Source organism: Symsagittifera roscoffensis, chromosome 5, assembly GCF_963678635.1.
Source record: "Symsagittifera roscoffensis chromosome 5, txSymRosc1.1, whole genome shotgun sequence".
Taxonomy (NCBI): domain Eukaryota; kingdom Metazoa; phylum Xenacoelomorpha; order Acoela; family Convolutidae; genus Symsagittifera; species Symsagittifera roscoffensis.
Window position 1 is genome coordinate 39707374 of NC_087066.1, and position 18921 is coordinate 39726294.

At 38.6% G+C, this 18921-nt stretch overlaps 1 protein-coding gene across 1 annotated transcript in view; it reads left to right on the forward strand.

Annotated features, from left to right (window-relative positions):
* The window catches only part of LOC134845457 (U2 small nuclear ribonucleoprotein A'-like), a 361634-nt gene that overhangs the window by 273713 nt on the left and 69000 nt on the right, over positions 1-18921 (forward strand). The window lies entirely within an intron of this gene.

Consider the following 18921-nt stretch of genomic DNA (forward strand, 5'->3'; position numbering starts at 1 on the left):
TTGGTAATGGAATTTAGTTTCATATAAACAAAGCTTGACAAAACTGTAAATCTTTCACCGGTACTCAGAGAGAGAAAAAGAGAGAAAAAGAGAAAGTGTGTGAGTGAAAAGGTTCAAAAATCAAGAGTGGTTCTTATGGGAGACCAGTCTCGACGTTGACACAATAAGTAACACTCTAAATTATAGCACACAAAACAATTGGTCACGCCTAGACATGACATTCTATGCCGTACCACAATTCCCCCTCTTAAAAATTGGAGTATCACTGATACGGAAAACTAAAGTGTTGGCACTGGCATGAAAGTTTTCAAGAGTTCAAAACACAGTTTAGATTTCAGTTTTCAATATCTTTCTTACTCCTTTTTTAACGATCTTTCGAAAATCCTCAGATTTTTTTTTGCAGACGGTGTGGACGATGAGAGATCTCCCCGAAATATTTTCTACGTTGGGTTGAATTTTAGGAGACGGAGAAACAAGTTGACACAGATAATTTTTTTTCCACCGCATGTCTGATAGGGCTTCCAATTGGTGAGCTTCATATCTAGTCAACACTTTCGGACGAAACCGGTATCAAATCCTGTGTGTTTCAGTTGCTATTGGTCTCGAGGTTGTAATCGTCGGCGCACCGGGTGAAACTGGAGCTGTCTATTTTGTGATCTGGGAGGAGGAAGATTTTCCAGTTTCTGCTGGCCTGATTGGATTAGGGGCACTTGTCCCCTTAGTTCCGGTTTGGATTATTGTTGGCGAAGGATTTGCCGATGTAGGTGGTAATCCTGTAGTTCTGAACAGTGCTGTGGCCGGGGAAGAATTTGCGATCGGGTGTGAAATCACTTCTCCGGAGCTAAAAGAAGACAACTTCATATGGACAACTGGAGTGCTGACCCGCCTCAATTCTGTCCCTGAAATTGATCGTTTGTCTGGAGCTGATGTTCCCACGATCGTTCTGGGAGCAATTTTCCCCAGACGGGTTGGTATCGATGTAGTTGGTCGCATGAACGACCTTATCGCCAATAGTTTCTTTTGTTTGAGGGCGAAGTGAGTTGAATCATGTTCCGACGTTTTGGTGATATCCTGTACTCTAGGCCTCTCGTACCTTTTCTGTGAAGTTTGCTTCAAAGAACTCTGTTTGCTTTGGGCCTTTGAGTTGCTCTCTCCTGTGACGTCCGATCTGAACCTTAGGATTCCTGAAGTGAGATTACTCCCGAGTGATGCTGCCAAAATCTGGTTCCTTTCCGTCATTGTCTTTAGTGCTTCTGCACCCTGTTCCTGAGTGAGTGACTTTTCCAAGTCATCCATTCTCTGGCTGACTTGCCAGCCTCTCTAGGGTCTGGTAGTACGGTGTCTCTGAGATTGATCTAGTGAAATCCCTGAACTTCGGCCCCTTTCTTGCCTATCTTCAGGGTTGATCAGATCTCAGAGACACCTATCTTTTCTGTCTGCGGTCAATATATTTCCTATCTTTTGTTCTGCGGTCAATACGTCTCCTTCTATGCTTCTGGAGTGAAAATGTAAGTTTGCACTCCTTGCATTCCTTGCACATTACATTCTGCAATGTCTCTGTTTATCTCTGGCCACCAGAGGTTTTGCGCCGCATCCACCGTCGCTTCCTGGCCAGGGTGCGATCGATGTAGTCTTTTCAGAACTCCTCTTTGAAGACAGGACGGGATGGCGATGCAAAAGTCGTTGATTATGCAGTCGTCTGCTGTCGCTGCTGAGTTTCAAAATGGCACTATCTAGGGGTAAATTTTCGCGAATCTCTCCTAGTCCTTACTGACAACCGCCTGTTTCATTAGTCGATAGGTTGGGTCCTCATCGACCAGTTCTGACCGGATATCCGCATCAAGAACTCCTGTTGACCCTGGGAGCGGCTTTTTATATTCTGCTACCTTTTTCTTTGGTTTTTGGTTGTTTGGTGGTTACTATGTTCACTTGTGCTGTCCTCTTCCTTGTGTCTGAGATCCTAATTTCCATCTTCGGCTAGATTTGCCAAGATATGGGATTACATAATTTTTTTGTTGAGATCTTCTTCTCTTTTGTGTGGGCCTTTTCCCCCTTCTGAAACCTGCTCTTCTCATAGCTCATGGATCTTGTTCCCGCAAATAAATCCTCTGGGATGGGCGCTATTTCATCGAGAAGACGTTCAAAACTGTCGCTTCTGCATGATTCTCTCGATTGATTAGATAACATATCTAAAAAAGGATATAATGGTTAGAACTCAGTTGGATTGATCTAATTGGTTGATATTTGATAGTGTTTGACGGTGGCAGAGGTTTGCCAGAACTGATATGTGAATTGGATGAGAACTTGACTGTTTGGGTCTGGCTTCCGATTGATTGAGAGAAATTGCGGATACAATTTGCGTAATTACATTTGTTGCGCTTAATTGTTTGCCCTCCATTGTTTATGCATAAAAATGGTTGCTGGGATATGATTCATTGGAATTGTGCGCATCTAAAAATAATTTGCATAATTATGTCTCTTCTTGGTGAAACTGATGTACATAATCGGTTGCCCTGTATCTGCTGTGCATAAATTTTTTCAGAGAGCTTTCTGATTGGGCGGAATTTTGGGTTAATTTTTACCCGCCCTCTTTCGGAATAGTGCCAAGTTTCCTCAAATCTGATTGGTTGATTTTCTCGCCCAATTTTTTCGCCCTCATGCGTATGAATGCCGGATTTGCTCGATCCTGATTGGTGGAAACGTTTTTGTTTGATCTTTCGCGGCTCAATATTCTCGTATCATGCCCTTGTAGTTTTCAATGAGTTTGATTGGATGAACGACTTTTGTTTTCGATTTTAGAGCTCTGGTGATAAGTAAACCATTACTTGCCAAATTAGAGTGATGATTTGTTAATTGCAGGTGTTTGGTTGAATATTGGAGACTTCTTTCCTCCAAAAATTTTCTAATGTATCTCAAGCTGAAATTAATTTTCTGATTGATTTCACTACGAATTGCTCCTTGAAGCTAGTTGAGTCGGGTGCCTCAAAAGTGGGATAACGAGATAAGTAGCCGACAATTCTCAATTTAGATCATGATATATGTGATATTTCGAAGTTAAAAGGAAGGAGCTTATCTGCCCACCTGGTCAATCTTGACTCATGTGATTGTTTTATCCCTTTTGGTTTTTGGGGACAATATTATGGCTTTGTGATCGGTAAGTAATTCAAAATGTTTACCCACAAGATAATTCATGAAATGTTCACAGGACCTAACTAATGCTAGGAGTACGAGTTCATTCGTACTGTTTTTTCTTTTCTTTTCTAGAAGTCTATATGCAAAAGATATCGGTTCCCGTGTGCCATCCCTAAGCTGTTGCTCAAGGGCTGCTCCCAATCCGCTGTGACTACCGTCCCATTCTGTTTTTGATTTTCTCTTAGCATCGTAGTGATACATGCACTAAGGTGATATACCATACTATTTTTACCGTGGCTTCAAAAGCGTCTTGTTGGCTCTTTTCGCAGACAATTTTTTGATTTAGAGATGTTAAGGATGGTAGGACGTGATATGTATCAAATAGTAAAATCGGTAAAAATCGTTGAAAATGGTTAAGAAAATCCATGTAAGTTTAACAGTTCTTGGAAGTCTTAGTTCCAGTATTGCTTGACTTTTGATTGTTTTGGTCTGTAACCTAGATGGTCAATGTCATAGCTTAGTCAAAAGATCTTTTTGACCGAAGCTTCGCATACGAATAGCTTTAATGCGAAACCATTTTTGCTTATGTTTTTGACTTTTTTATCTAATATTTGATTGAGGACAGATAGTGACCCTTTGATAACGTTTAACTTATCATCTAAAAAGCATATGACCCCGGGGATGTTTCAAAGAGTATTATCCATTATCTTCTGAAATTCTTTGGGCATGTCAGAAAGCGCAAAAAATCCGGTTTTAAACGGTAAGTGCCCGTAGTGTCTCCGCATACAATGTTAAAACTACCTTAAATGCTTGATTGAATCGCTAAGTTAAAGCTGACTAAACGCATAATTGAGGTCTAATGAGGTAAAATTTACTTCTACCGGTATGTCAGAATTGACTGTTTGGGATTTGAGCGTTCATGGGTTTGGCGCCATAGCTTTTTCAATGAATGATGTTTCTTAGCTGTGATGACCACTGGTGCTACAAAAAAATTGCTCGGGCGGTTATTCAGTTTGACGACTTGGCTTTCTTTGAAAAGGCATTTGATTTCCTCTCCTACTTTCTGTTGGATGTGTATCGTTACCCTCCGACCCTTCTCCTGAATTGGATTTAGTGGTTGTTGAAAAACAAGGTGTACGCGGCAACTTCTGGACCTTCCTAACCTGGTGATTATGTTTTTGTATTTATTTACATGAAATAATTTTCGATAAAAAGTTTCCGCCAGTTCATTTTCTTCTGTTTCTTAAATTTTGATTGGGCGAGAGTGAGTCGTCATTACTTCTACAGAGCCTTGGAGATCTAGTCTCAATAAATATCTTGTTCTGTTTTCTGATATTAGGAGTTAGGCTGAATTGAATTTCCATCCTAACGAGGACATGTCTGTGACTACAGTTTCAATTATTTCTATCGGTTTATGATTATAGTATACGTAGGATATGTCAAAAGAGGCGAAGTTTTAGTGTTTATTTTTAGATCTTCACCAGTCCTGAGGAGCAGGTCTGCTGTCTTTTCATTTACAAACGATGCTGGGTTATCCGTATCTACAGTTTCTTTAAAAATGAAATGCTTACCCGAAAGGTAACTTGGTGATTTTTAAGTTTTCCTGAAGCAGAGTTTATGATATCGAGTTTTTTTTTGTAATTAACTTGGGGACTGATATGGTGTAGGCTGGAGGTGTTGAATCTTCCTTCGATAGAATATAGGTACGGGAATAGTGAGATTCTGGGTCCAAGTTTTGCAGAACTCCGAACTCACGTTCGCTTTCTGAAGTCATGAAATTAACATCTTCTTCTGCTGTTGAGTCTGATTTGTTGTCTGCTTTATTCTATTCTATGTTGAAGTAAAAAATCTATCAAAATGTCCTTTTATTTTACATCGCTTACAGATTACTCTAGCCGGGCATGATGAGTTGTGGTAAGGGTATTAATCCTTACCACAAAAATAACATGTTTTCTGATTGTTGGTTGATTCATTCGGTTTTCCGTAAGTTGAGTTCTGGTTTTTGGCTCCCTTCAATCCGTTTTGAAAGTTATTTTTCTGAACTGATAGTGTAGGTTCTTCTTTTAACCTGAATTAAATGTTGGTAATCTGTTTAAATCAATTTGAATTGAGATTATTGTCCAGCTGTTTCTGTAAAGTAGAAGCCGTTGCATACCCTGTTTCTTGTAAAAGTGCAATTCTGAGAGTTTCCTCAGCGGTGCTTTCAGGACGAATACAGAGTCCTCTACGGATATCTTCAACTTTAAGTTTCGCAATAAATGTATCTCGGACTACCTTTTGGTTAGCATTTTAGAGATGCATGCGTTCAAGTATATTTTTTTCAATAGTTCCTCACAATGAAAAAAAAATTCTATGAAACTGAAATCGGAAAAAATAGTGTGGGGCAAGCTTTGAAGAAAACATTTCTTTCCTTTTTTCCTAGAGCATAGAGTAAACGCGATTTGACTTGTTGGTCTGCTCGTTATTGAATACGTTTTGTCCTAACTTGGGACCTATTTTTCTCCTTTCTGCATTGATTTCGTTTACTTTTGGTGATTATGTTTTTGTATTTATGGTGATTATGTTTTTGTATTTATTTACATGAAATATTTTTCGATAAAAAGTTTCCGCCAGTTCATTTTCTTCTGTTTCTTAAATTTTGATTGGGCGAGAATGAGTCGTCATTACTTCTACAGAGCCTTGGAGATCTAGTCTCAATAAATATCTTGTTCTGTTTTCTGATATTAGGAGTTTGGCTGATTTGAATTTCCATCCTAACGAGGACATGTATGTGACTACAGTTTCAATTATTTCTATCGGTTTATGATTATAGTATACGTAGGATATATCAAAAGAGGCGAAGTTTTAGTGTTTATTTTTAGATCTTCACCAGTCCTGAGGGAGCAGGTCTGCTGTATTTTCATTTACAAACGATGCTGGGTTATCCGTATCCACAGGACGAATACAGAGTTCTCTACGGATATCTTCAACTTTAAGTTTCGCAATAACTGTATCTCGGACTACCTTTTGGTTAGCATTTTAGAGATGCATGCGTTCAAGTATATTTTTTTGATTAGTTCCTCACAATGGACAAAAAATTCTATGAAACTGATATCGGAAAAAATAGTGTGGGGCAAGCTTTGAAGAAAACATTTCTTTCCTTTTTTTCCTAGAGCATAGAGTAAACGCGATTTGACTTGTTGGTCTGCTCGTTATTGAATACGTTTTGTCCTAACTTGGGACCTATTTTTCTCCTTTCTGCATTGATTTCGTTTACTTTTGGTGATTATTTTTTTGTATTTATGGTGATTATGTTTTTGTATTTATTTACATGAAATATTTTTCGATAAAAAGTTTCCGCCAGTTCATTTTCTTCTGTTTCTTAAATTTTGATTGGGCGAGAATGAGTCGTCATTACTTCTACAGAGCCTTGGAGATCTAGTCTCAATAAATATCTTGTTCTGTTTTCTGATATTAGGAGTTTGGCTGATTTGAATTTCCATCCTAACGAGGACATGTATGTGACTACAGTTTCAATTATTTCTATCGGTTTATGATTATAGTATACGTAGGATATATCAAAAGAGGCGAAGTTTTAGTGTTTATTTTTAGATCTTCACCAGTCCTGAGGGAGCAGGTCTGCTGTATTTTCATTTACAAACGATGCTGGGTTATCCGTATCCACAGGACGAATACAGAGTTCTCTACGGATATCTTCAACTTTAAGTTTCGCAATAACTGTATCTCGGACTACCTTTTGGTTAGCATTTTAGAGATGCATGCGTTCAAGTATATTTTTTTGATTAGTTCCTCACAATGGACAAAAAATTCTATGAAACTGATATCGGAAAAAATAGTGTGGGGCAAGCTTTGAAGAAAACATTTCTTTCCTTTTTTTCCTAGAGCATAGAGTAAACGCGATTTGACTTGTTGGTCTGCTCGTTATTGAATACGTTTTGTCCTAACTTGGGACCTATTTTTCTCCTTTCTGCATTGATTTCGTTTACTTTTGGTGATTATGTTTTTGTATTTATGGTGATTATGTTTTTGTATTTATTTACATGAAATATTTTTCGATAAAAAGTTTCCGCCAGTTCATTTTCTTCTGTTTCTTAAATTTTGATTGGGCGAGAATGAGTCGTCATTACTTCTACAGAGCCTTGGAGATCTAGTCTCAATAAATATCTTGTTCTGTTTTCTGATATTAGGAGTTTGGCTGATTTGAATTTCCATCCTAACGAGGACATGTATGTGACTACAGTTTCAATTATTTCTATCGGTTTATGATTATAGTATACGTAGGATATATCAAAAGAGGCGAAGTTTTAGTGTTTATTTTTAGATCTTCACCAGTCCTGAGGGAGCAGGTCTGCTGTATTTTCATTTACAAACGATGCTGGGTTATCCGTATCCACAGGACGAATACAGAGTTCTCTACGGATATCTTCAACTTTAAGTTTCGCAATAACTGTATCTCGGACTACCTTTTGGTTAGCATTTTAGAGATGCATGCGTTCAAGTATATTTTTTTGATTAGTTCCTCACAATGGACAAAAAATTCTATGAAACTGATATCGGAAAAAATAGTGTGGGGCAAGCTTTGAAGAAAACATTTCTTTCCTTTTTTCCTAGAGCATAGAGTAAACGCGATTTGACTTGTTGGTCTGCTCGTTATTGAATACGTTTTGTCCTAACTTGGGACCTATTTTTCTCCTTTCTGCATTGATTTCGTTTACTTTTGGTGATTATGTTTTTGTATTTATGGTGATTATGTTTTTGTATTTATTTACATGAAATATTTTTCGATAAAAAGTTTCCGCCAGTTCATTTTCTTCTGTTTCTTAAATTTTGATTGGGCGAGAATGAGTCGTCATTACTTCTACAGAGCCTTGGAGATCTAGTCTCAATAAATATCTTGTTCTGTTTTCTGATATTAGGAGTTTGGCTGATTTGAATTTCCATCCTAACGAGGACATGTATGTGACTACAGTTTCAATTATTTCTATCGGTTTATGATTATAGTATACGTAGGATATATCAAAAGAGGCGAAGTTTTAGTGTTTATTTTTAGATCTTCACCAGTCCTGAGGGAGCAGGTCTGCTGTATTTTCATTTACAAACGATGCTGGGTTATCCGTATCCACAGGACGAATACAGAGTTCTCTACGGATATCTTCAACTTTAAGTTTCGCAATAACTGTATCTCGGACTACCTTTTGGTTAGCATTTTAGAGATGCATGCGTTCAAGTATATTTTTTTGATTAGTTCCTCACAATGGACAAAAAATTCTATGAAACTGATATCGGAAAAAATAGTGTGGGGCAAGCTTTGAAGAAAACATTTCTTTCCTTTTTTCCTAGAGCATAGAGTAAACGCGATTTGACTTGTTGGTCTGCTCGTTATTGAATACGTTTTGTCCTAACTTGGGACCTATTTTTCTCCTTTCTGCATTGATTTCGTTTACTTTTGGTGATTATGTTTTTGTATTTATGGTGATTATGTTTTTGTATTTATTTACATGAAATATTTTTCGATAAAAAGTTTCCGCCAGTTCATTTTCTTCTGTTTGTTAAATTTTGATTGGGCGAGAATGAGTCGTCATTACTTCTACAGAGCCTTGGAGATCTAGTCTCAATAAATATCTTGTTCTGTTTTCTGATATTAGGAGTTTGGCTGATTTGAATTTCCATCCTAACGAGGACATGTATGTGACTACAGTTTCAATTATTTCTATCGGTTTATGATTATAGTATACGTAGGATATATCAAAAGAGGCGAAGTTTTAGTGTTTATTTTTAGATCTTCACCAGTCCTGAGGGAGCAGGTCTGCTGTATTTTCATTTACAAACGATGCTGGGTTATCCGTATCCACAGGACGAATACAGAGTTCTCTACGGATATCTTCAACTTTAAGTTTCGCAATAACTGTATCTCGGACTACCTTTTGGTTAGCATTTTAGAGATGCATGCGTTCAAGTATATTTTTTTGATTAGTTCCTCACAATGGACAAAAAATTCTATGAAACTGATATCGGAAAAAATAGTGTGGGGCAAGCTTTGAAGAAAACATTTCTTTCCTTTTTTCCTAGAGCATAGAGTAAACGCGATTTGACTTGTTGGTCTGCTCGTTATTGAATACGTTTTGTCCTAACTTGGGACCTATTTTTCTCCTTTCTGCATTGATTTCGTTTACTTTTGGTGATTATGTTTTTGTATTTATGGTGATTATGTTTTTGTATTTATTTACATGAAATATTTTTCGATAAAAAGTTTCCGCCAGCTCATTTTCTTCTGTTTCTTAAATTTTGATTGGGCGAGAGTGAGTCGTCATTACTTCTACAGAGCCTTGGAGATCTAGTCTCAATAAATATCTTGTTCTGTTTTCTGATATTAGGAGTTTGGCTGATTTGAATTTCCATCCTAACGAGGACATGTATGTGACTACAGTTTCAATTATTTCTATCGGTTTATGATTATAGTATACGTAGGATATATCGAAAGAGGCGAAGTTTTAGTGTTTATTTTTAGATCTTCACCAGTCCTGAGGAGCAGGTCTGCTGTATTTTCATTTACAAACGATGCTGGGTTATCCGTATCCACAGGACGAATACAGAGTTCTCTACGGATATCTTCAACTTTAAGTTTCGCAATAAATGTATCTCGGACTACCTTTTGGTTAGCATTTTAGAGATGCATGCGTTCAAGTATATTTTTTTGAATAGTTCCTCACAATGGACAAAAAATTCTATTAAACTGATATCGGAAAAAATAGTGTGGGGCAAGCTTTGAAGAAAACATTTCTTTCCTTTTTTCCTAGAGCATAGAGTAAACGCGATTTGACTTGTTGGTCTGCCCGTTATTGAATACGTTTTGTCCTAACTTGGGACCTATTTTTCTCCTTTCTGCATTGATTTCGTTTACTTTTCTGACTCTGCGTGGCCTCTGGCGACCCTGCTGCTCCTATCATTTTCGTATTATGACTCTGGAATCTGTTCCGGCCCAGGAGTGTCATGGAATACCTCCTCTGAGTCAGCTGAAAGAACTTTGGGACCGCAATGTTCCCTAAAATTGATTGCTAAACCAATGGGAAAATCCAGATTTCCCACGTAAAAGGCGGATCTGTAGTTGGCTTGGGCCAAATTGCAGGTAACTCTAAAAATTCTGTCCGTTCCTCGTGGGTCGGAACTGCTGACGGCGCCATGTGAATTGGCAACCTAACTTTCTACTAACTTATTGAATAAACCTAGATGTCACAGTTGTGACTTAAATTTGGTGAATGGAAATTAGTTTCGTATAAAGGAAGTTTTACAATAATGTAATCTTTCAACGGTATTCAGAGAGAGATAGAGAGAGAGAGTGCAAAAGTTCACACATCAAGTGTGGTTCTTATGCGCGAACAGTCCCGACCTTGACACCATGAGTAACACTCTAATTGATAACTCACAAACTAATTGGTCACGGCTAGACATGATCTTCTATGCCGTACCACAATATAGAGGAGCAAAGTCCCTCAGCGGGAAATGTTTTATTTGGTCAGAGGGGGTCATAAATTTGGATTTAATTGTTTCTTTCGACAGTTAGTTTCTCAACTTCTGCGATAGACTTTCAAGAGGGATATATCGACTTACACCTGGTGAAGACTATGAGCTAACTTGTTCTGAATCGATGGCGCTGAAATCAACTTCTTTCCCGTACCGAACGGAAGCTGTTTTTCTAGATAGAAACTCTATGTAGATTATCTAGCCTAGTTTTCTCGTAATTTCCGTGCAAAATGATCTATTTCTTTTTTAGCTGGTCGGTTTTTTTTTCGCCACCCTGACAATCCGAGCCAGTCGGCGTTTTTGCGCCACCCTGACAATCCGAGTTATTTTATCGGATATTTTGAATGAGACTAAATTAATGGCTGCTCAGTTTGATTTGTAGAAATTGATTTCTTCCGTTTCACTCTTCTCTTTTGTTTAAATGACTTTATGTTCATTCATAATGTATCGTTCTCTTTTCTTCACTGCCAATAGGTGTAGCTATACCAGTAACTGATAGTAAAATGGTAAAGCAATTGACCAATACGCCAGAGGAGCCGGTTCGAGTCTCAAATAAGGCAGTTGAAGTTTTTTTGTTCACTTTTTAACTTTGATCGATTTGAACTTTTTGAATTTTTTTAAATAAAACGATATGCTGTGTCTTTCAAAAGATTGACTTTACACTAATACATCAAGCTATTTTGCGTCTCCGCAGGGGCTTGAGCGGAATAGCTTCACAGACAACTTTTAATATAAAACTTCTAAGTGAATTGCTTATGTGGTTTGGTAGCTGAAAATATGATATTTCTTGAAAGAGTTTTATCCTGCTTGGCACACTGAAAAGAGTGCATGTCTGATGAGCAGTGTTCCAGGGCTCTATCCCAGGAGGGATTTTGAAAGAGGGAGGAGGTAAAAAAAATACTGATTTAGAGATATTTACTGACCCTGTGGAAAAAGTAACAAAAAACTTGGAACCCCCTTTTGCTGCGCGAGCACTGACTCGGTGGTCGGCGTTATTGCGCCACCCTGACCATCCGAGTCGGTTCCTCGCCACAGCTCGCTCCTTAAACTGTGAGCTGGAAACAGCGAAGTACCTTAACCAGAAGGGGTTGGTTTTCGAAGCGATCTCGAACCGTGTCCGTTGGATTTTCTTTGGGTTTTTTCCATCGTGACTGGCTTGAGAAAAGGAGGAGATGATTTTCTCTCGATTTTCCGTAAAAACGATTGGTTTCGAGCTTTTCCCACTTTTTTCTGGGAATGAAAGAAACAACGGATAATTTTTGAATAAATTTTTTGACTTTAGTTGAACTTCTACCTTAGCCGAGCGTATAGAACTTAGTCCCAAAGGCCGGATGACCAGGTTTAGATACCGATGGGAGACAATAAAAAATTGTTTTTTTTTTGTTTTCTTAAACTGCTCATTAAGCAGAATGTAAGTTTTTTGATGTTTTTTTTTCATTTAATTCTCAGACAGGTAGCAGGTTCGAATCACCATCTGCGAGAGAAAGTTTTTTTTTTTTTTTTCATAATTACCAAGCATTTGTTCATATTGATTAGAAGTCAATCATTCAAATCTCTCAAACTAAAAAAGATAAAGATCTCCGGTTTTCAGCAGTATCATTTATTTTACCAGTAGTTTTGAAAATGAATAAATGAGAGGCTGCTCACTTTGATTTGTAAAACATGATTTTTTCCGTTTCAATCCTTTCTCTTATTTAAGTGATTTTATATTCATTCATAATAGAGTTTTTATCTAGTCTTCACTACCATTAGGTGTGGCTATACCAGTAACCTATAGTAAAATGGTAAAACAATTGACCAATACGCCTGAGGAGCCAGTTCAAGTCTCAGATAAGGCAGCTGAAATTTTTTGTTCACTTTTAACTTTGATCGATTTGAACTTATTGAGTGTTTTTAATAAAAAGATCTGCGATATCTTTTCAAAGGATTGAATTTGCACTAATATATCAGGCTACTCCGCGTCCACGCAGGGGCTTGAGCGGAACAGCTTTATGGACAATTTTTCATCTAGATTTCCAACGTTAATTGCTCATGTGGTTCGGTAGTCGAAAAGGAAAAATGATATTTCATTAAAGAAGTGTATCCTGCGTGGCACAGTTAGTAGAGTAGAAGATTGATGAGCAGTGCGTGAAGGTTCTATCCTAGAGAGAGTTCAAAAGAAAGGTGTGGCGAAAAAAAAACAAACGTGAGATAGTCAGTGACCGTGTGCAAAGAGGAACAACAAAAAGCTTGGAACCCCGCTGTTGCTGGTCGAGCACTGACTCAGGGGTTGGCGTTTTCCGCCACCCTTCCATACGAGCGCGCGCATGCGCCCGAGTTCAGTCCACACCAAACGAGCAACCTCAAGTTTTTAACGTTACGCCGATTACGTGGAAAATCCCGATCTGGCAAATGAATCGCTACTTTTTTCTCGGATTTTTTCCATTGTGACTGGCTTGGGAATAAGAGCAGACGAGGTTTTTCCGATTCTTTTCCATTCACTTCGCTAGGAGAATTTTCTGGGAAAATGGAAATAATTAAATTGAAATATAAGTTATTATTTTCGTTTGGATCAACAGTTTGATAGTCTGGAGGATGTGCGCAGCAGTGCCAGGCGTGAGGTGCCTGGTTTGGGCCCCTGCGGAAACGAAAAAATTTTATCAATTTTTTTCATGTGATATAAAATGAAAAACTAAAAATGTCATATCTTTTGAAATAAAAAAAATAAAGACATGTGGTCTTCGCTGTGGTAGCTTATTTTACAAGCTGAAGGCTGTGAGTACAAAAATTGGGTGGTAGATAACGATAAGAGGAAATTTTTTTTCTTTAATTTTTTCCCATTTGTGCATTTTTTGCCTCTGTGTCGAAACAAGTCAATGTTGTTGTCTTGTGTTTTAAACCAAATGGTCAGTGGATATGCAGCAACCACAGTGGAGAGAAAAACAATTTGGTTAACTAACCACAGGTTGCAAATCGAGCCTCCGATTGAGGTGTAAAACTAATTTTATCATGTTTTGCTTTGATCGATTTGAATTTTTTTAAAATCTCGTTTAAAAACAATTAAACTTTAATTTGGATGCTAGAAATTGGAAATGGCAGCTGCCAAGGAACAAAAAAGAATCAGGAAAGTCGTTCTGTGAAAAAAAAACGTTTTTTTTTATTATCTACTCCTCGGTTCTACTTTTTCAAAAAAAGTGTTTCCCAATGTAATAGCTCATTTACTTCCGAGGTTTCCGCAGCCCCGCAAAAAGGCAAAGACGGTCTGCTGAGGAGCAGGAACTGATGACACAAGTCATATATTGCATTTGTCAAGTTTTTTCAATGTACTAAGATAGAAGAGTGAGTCAAAATCTGTTTTTCTATATGTTTGAGACGCTTGCCACATAAATTATTTTTTTTCTGTTCCCATTAACTGGTTCTTAGACAAGCATTTACAATTGTGCCTCCCAGTGAAAGTAGCCCGGATGAGGGCCCCTAATGAGAAAAAAAAATTTTCTCTCCCTTTTTTATGTCTTTATTCGAGAAGAAAAGGTTCAAACCATTCAAAGTTGAAAAGATAAAGACAAGCGACTTACAGCGCCTTTAGCAAACATGAGGGTGATAACTGATGATTCAAGACAACACATTTTTACCTGATTTCTGCTTTTCATCATGTTCATGAGTGTGTTCATAACATTTGATTTAGCTTTGTTTTTTGTACCGAATGGACAGTTTAAGGCTACCAACCGTAGTTCAGCGATAAAACAACTGACCGAAACACCAACAATTGGCAGTTCAAGACTGTGATAGGATCAGATTTTTTTTGGCTTCGATTCATTGGACAGTTTTTTATTTTCTTCAAAAAAATGCGTCCTTTATTTCTCAAATGCATGGACTATCTTTGAAAGAACAGTCATGGTAGAGGACAACGTACTAATCAACAGGAATAAATCAGAAAATTATCATTCATTTTGCGAACTTTTCTATGAAAAAGAGGATACTTATCTCTCTATTCTCCAGGTTGTTATTTGGTTTTACGAAAATTTTCTACATTCTGGAGACCGGGGGAATCGAACTGTTGACCTGCAGTTCAGGAGGCTACTGCGTTACCAATTGCACCACCATCTCTTTGTTGATTGCAAACATTATTGTCTAAGTTATTGCAACTTGACGTGAAAGAAAAAAAGTTCTTTCATCAGTCTCACTTGTTATGCTGTTCAAATTTAACTGTCGCCATGTTTGTTAATTCTTTTTTTTTTGTTAAATGTAGGCAGTCCACTTCTATATGTTGCTGCATTTCCTCACCTCCTCAATCGGGGAATCTTGCGAAAAATCATATAATGATAGAATTAAAAAAAAACAGTTTCTTTGTTGAAATTGAGTTACTAATTGTATACGGAACATTCAATTGCTTTTTTCTAATTCTGTTTTCTACAGATGCATCTTGTGCATCATAAGGTTTTTTTCCCGTAAAATATGTCTTTACTACCTCCGCTCCTCAAAAAAGAGACACTGAAGACAGAAGGGTGAAATTATTCACTATTCACGGGAGTTGCCAGGTTTAGCCCATAAGGTTCAGAAATTGGACAAAATCTGCAGCTCCAGTGAAGCTAACACTTTTTCAGTAGGACAACAACGATCGCTTTGTCCTGTTCTGTAATCCCGATCAAAAAACATTCAACTGGCACTTTCCATTAAAATTCGATTCATTTCAGTTTGTCTTATATTTTAACTTTTTTTTCTTAACGACCCATGTGCTGTTTAATACTTTTTACTCATGCAATAATCAGAAACATTAATTGCCTTGCTTGCGAGCCCAACTTGGTTTCTCCTATGATTGTCACAAAGATTTTTTTGTTTTCCTTTTTCATTATTCATCTATTTTCAATGTTCTGTTCAATTCCACCTACATCTACATATGTGGTCGTTTCAATAAACCCCAAGCTCTTCTTTTGTACGCTTTTAGTTTTCTTATTTTACAATTATATGACAATTGGAATCTGCGTACAAGCTAAATGTAAGTTTTTGAATTTATTTCTCCGTTATTTTCTCCGTTATACTCACAAACAATCCCTGGTTTTTCTCAACTAAGAACTCATGTAATCCAGCCAACCATCTCAATAGTTTTAAACCTAAATCCTTTAATTGTTTTAGTCTATATACATTGCTCTTCAGTTTAATTGTTGTCGATCTTTCATAAAATGATGTTCACTCTTCGCCCTTATCATGTATTCAGTTTCGTTTCATTTTTAGGGCTTTTTATGCCTATTAGTTATGCCTCCTCGAAGGAAGCGTAGACTTTGCGTTGACTGCGTTGACGCGCATCGCGTCAATGGCAGGTTTGCCAGACGATCATCGTTAGACCTACCCGGAAATGAAATGGAGCTAAACTCACACACAGCATCGCTCAATTTCATTCAAGTAACTTCCGCACATAACTTATTGAGAGCGCGTGTACAACCACCATTGATTCGGTCTATCAGAGGTGTTCACTTCCGTTTAATTTTCGCACAATTAAGAAATTTGTTTTTCTATGGCAACAAATTATGTGATATCTGGTCCAGTATTTTCATTTGAAACTTCCTCAATTACGCCTGTGGACTGCCTTGAAAAACAATTTGGACTCTTCAGGAACGACTGGCGAACTCTTATTTACGAACGGTTTGAAACGGACATTGTTCAATCAGCTAACAGCGAATTGATTAAATCCATTAATGGACAAAACTTGATCTCACTTTCTGCTCATAATCGGGTCCTTTGTATAGATAGTCCAGAAAACGGTTACATATGTCAACTCGACCTTTCATGTAAGAATAAATCAGCATGGCGATGCCACTTTCCTGCGTGTGAAACCGCTGTTTGCCGAAAACACGTTCAATCTATAGTCAACCCAACCGCTTTATCAGCCAATCCCGGAAAACGATTGCCCCCTTCCAGTTGAGTTCCAACGGATTTATCGTCAAACATAACAGCTCAAAACACGGTCAAGGTTCCTCCCACTAATGACTTTTGCCCTTTCGATGAACAAAAGTCTTACTTTGAGGGCCCATCTGCAGCAGGAATAGAGATCAATGACTATAATGACAACACTGATAGTGGAGCAAAACCTGTGTGGTCTTCAAAGGGCAAACTCTCCAGCACCATTGATTCTTGTGTTTTGCTTAAGGGTGTAGGTAACAACTTGCGCCGCAGCCGCCGTCCCATTTCTTTTGCGAATGGCCAGTGGCGGCAAATACAAAAATTCGTTGCGTCGGTGCCAGGGACCTCCAACGTAGTTCAATACCCGGAGGCCATGGTTCGTCCTTCCCTGTTCCCCAAGTTCATGGGCAATGCATTAGCTGGCGCTGTTCCATCAATACTTCTTGGCGATAGCAAAGTAAACAGCTCCTATAACTTCGCTGGAATCATTGAGCATATTCCAGCAAAGTAAACAGCTCCTATAACTTCGCTGGAATCATTGAGCATATTCCAGAGACACCTACCTCAACCACCAGCTCAATCATCAAGACGTGCGATTCATTATTAGTCGAGGACTGCCGGTGATGGCCAATGGTGGATATTTCTCCCATGACCGAGTGCGTATGAAGTTGGAGGAAGAAGATGGGCGGCGGCTTATCAGTGAGCTCAGTGCGGCTTTCCGAACTAAAAACAGTTCCATTCTCCTCACTTTCACACTGAACCAGTTGGCCATGTTTGGAGTGAAACCATTATTCGACATCATCCAGGAGCAAACATAAAAGATGCCGGCTGACGAGAGGAGAAACGTTAAAAAAGGCGCCACGTCACTTCACTTGCAGATGTGGGAGTGAACCAGCCACGTTTTGTTGCAGTACAATCAAATCTCCCCCGAAAAACCTTTGGGAACCGTTACAAGGATGTTTGCAAGATATTAATTCCAAACAACCAAAAGAAATGCACCTCATCTGCACATTGTGCTGTGGACAGAGGAAAGCAATCACACAATCGACATGAATAAAAATATATGAGGTTCCTCAATACGGCTTTTTTATGAGCTCAATGTTGAGCTGATTAATAGCCATTCAGTTTTCGCAGATCTTCAAGACTTGGAGCATCTATTGAAGAAACCTTGCCATTTACTGACGCATAGTTGTGCATCAAGCAACTTCCGATGTCACAAGAAGCGTGCAGCCACAGGCGACTCAATATCCCGTTTCAAAGTAAATCGACCCTGTGAGGAAACATATTTTAAAGAAGTCGCTCGTCCTCACTCACAAGAGGCCGGGCGTCTGTTGGAAAAACTTGACCTCGCAGAAAAATCCCCCGGCCATCAGACCGTCTACAGAGCCATGAAGGAAGCCTCTGCTGCCGCATTCAATTATGACGCTGACGGCGGCGAATTGTTTTCTCCCGTTAACGCAAAATTTTTTGCAATGATCAGGAGGAATATGAATTGTCTGCTTTGTGACAAAGTCATGTCAGCAGCATACCTGGCAAATTTTGCAGCAGGAGTGGAGGAGCGAGCAACCGTGACAGTAGAGGGACAAGTGATTGCACTGTTAATGTCAGCGTTAAAAAAAATGGCCGATACCAAGATCTCCGGAGCACGACTCGCTGCTGGGAAGGACGCGGCGGCCTCAGAAAATTTTCGACTTGTTGCTGCCAGTGAATGTTTGTGGACAATTCTTGAGCTCCCGTACGTCCAAACGTCGTACAACTCGGTTCACGTATGCATGCTACCCTTAGAACACCGCGGTGGGATCATAAAGACTGAAAGGAGCCGATTCAGGAACAGCGATGCCACTGTGACTGCTTTCATTACATCAAGACAAAACAGTGACTTATCAGTCCGCCACAAATTCACTGAGAGTCAACTAATTGTCGCTCAACAGTGTCTTCGGAGTGCTTTTTCCATCAACAAGTTTAGCTTTTTTGGTGTGCGGCCGCCCGATTTGACTTAGATTGTTTCGATCGAAACGTACTTCACATTCTTTCTTCACTTCAAAGTTTTGTGTCCTTCCTGTTTTCCTAACCCACCACTGGTATAACGCAGTAGGTCACAAATTTATGCTATGTTCTTGTGCTGTTGAATCGTTTATTACTTTGGGCTACAATTGTCGAGATGTAGAAGTTCTGCCATATGTGCGAGATAAGATAAGCATGTGTCTTCGCCAAGTCACATTTCGTCGCCAGCGATACGTAGATGATAACATCAAATCAGAAGCTGTCGTTGTTTTTCCGAAGGTTCCGCCCGCGCATGCCACACGCTTTCTTGTCAATTTTCTTCTGATTAAAGGATCCTACATCACTGAGCTCGGTTTGTTCAGTTGCAATTCCCTTGTTCAAGCATAC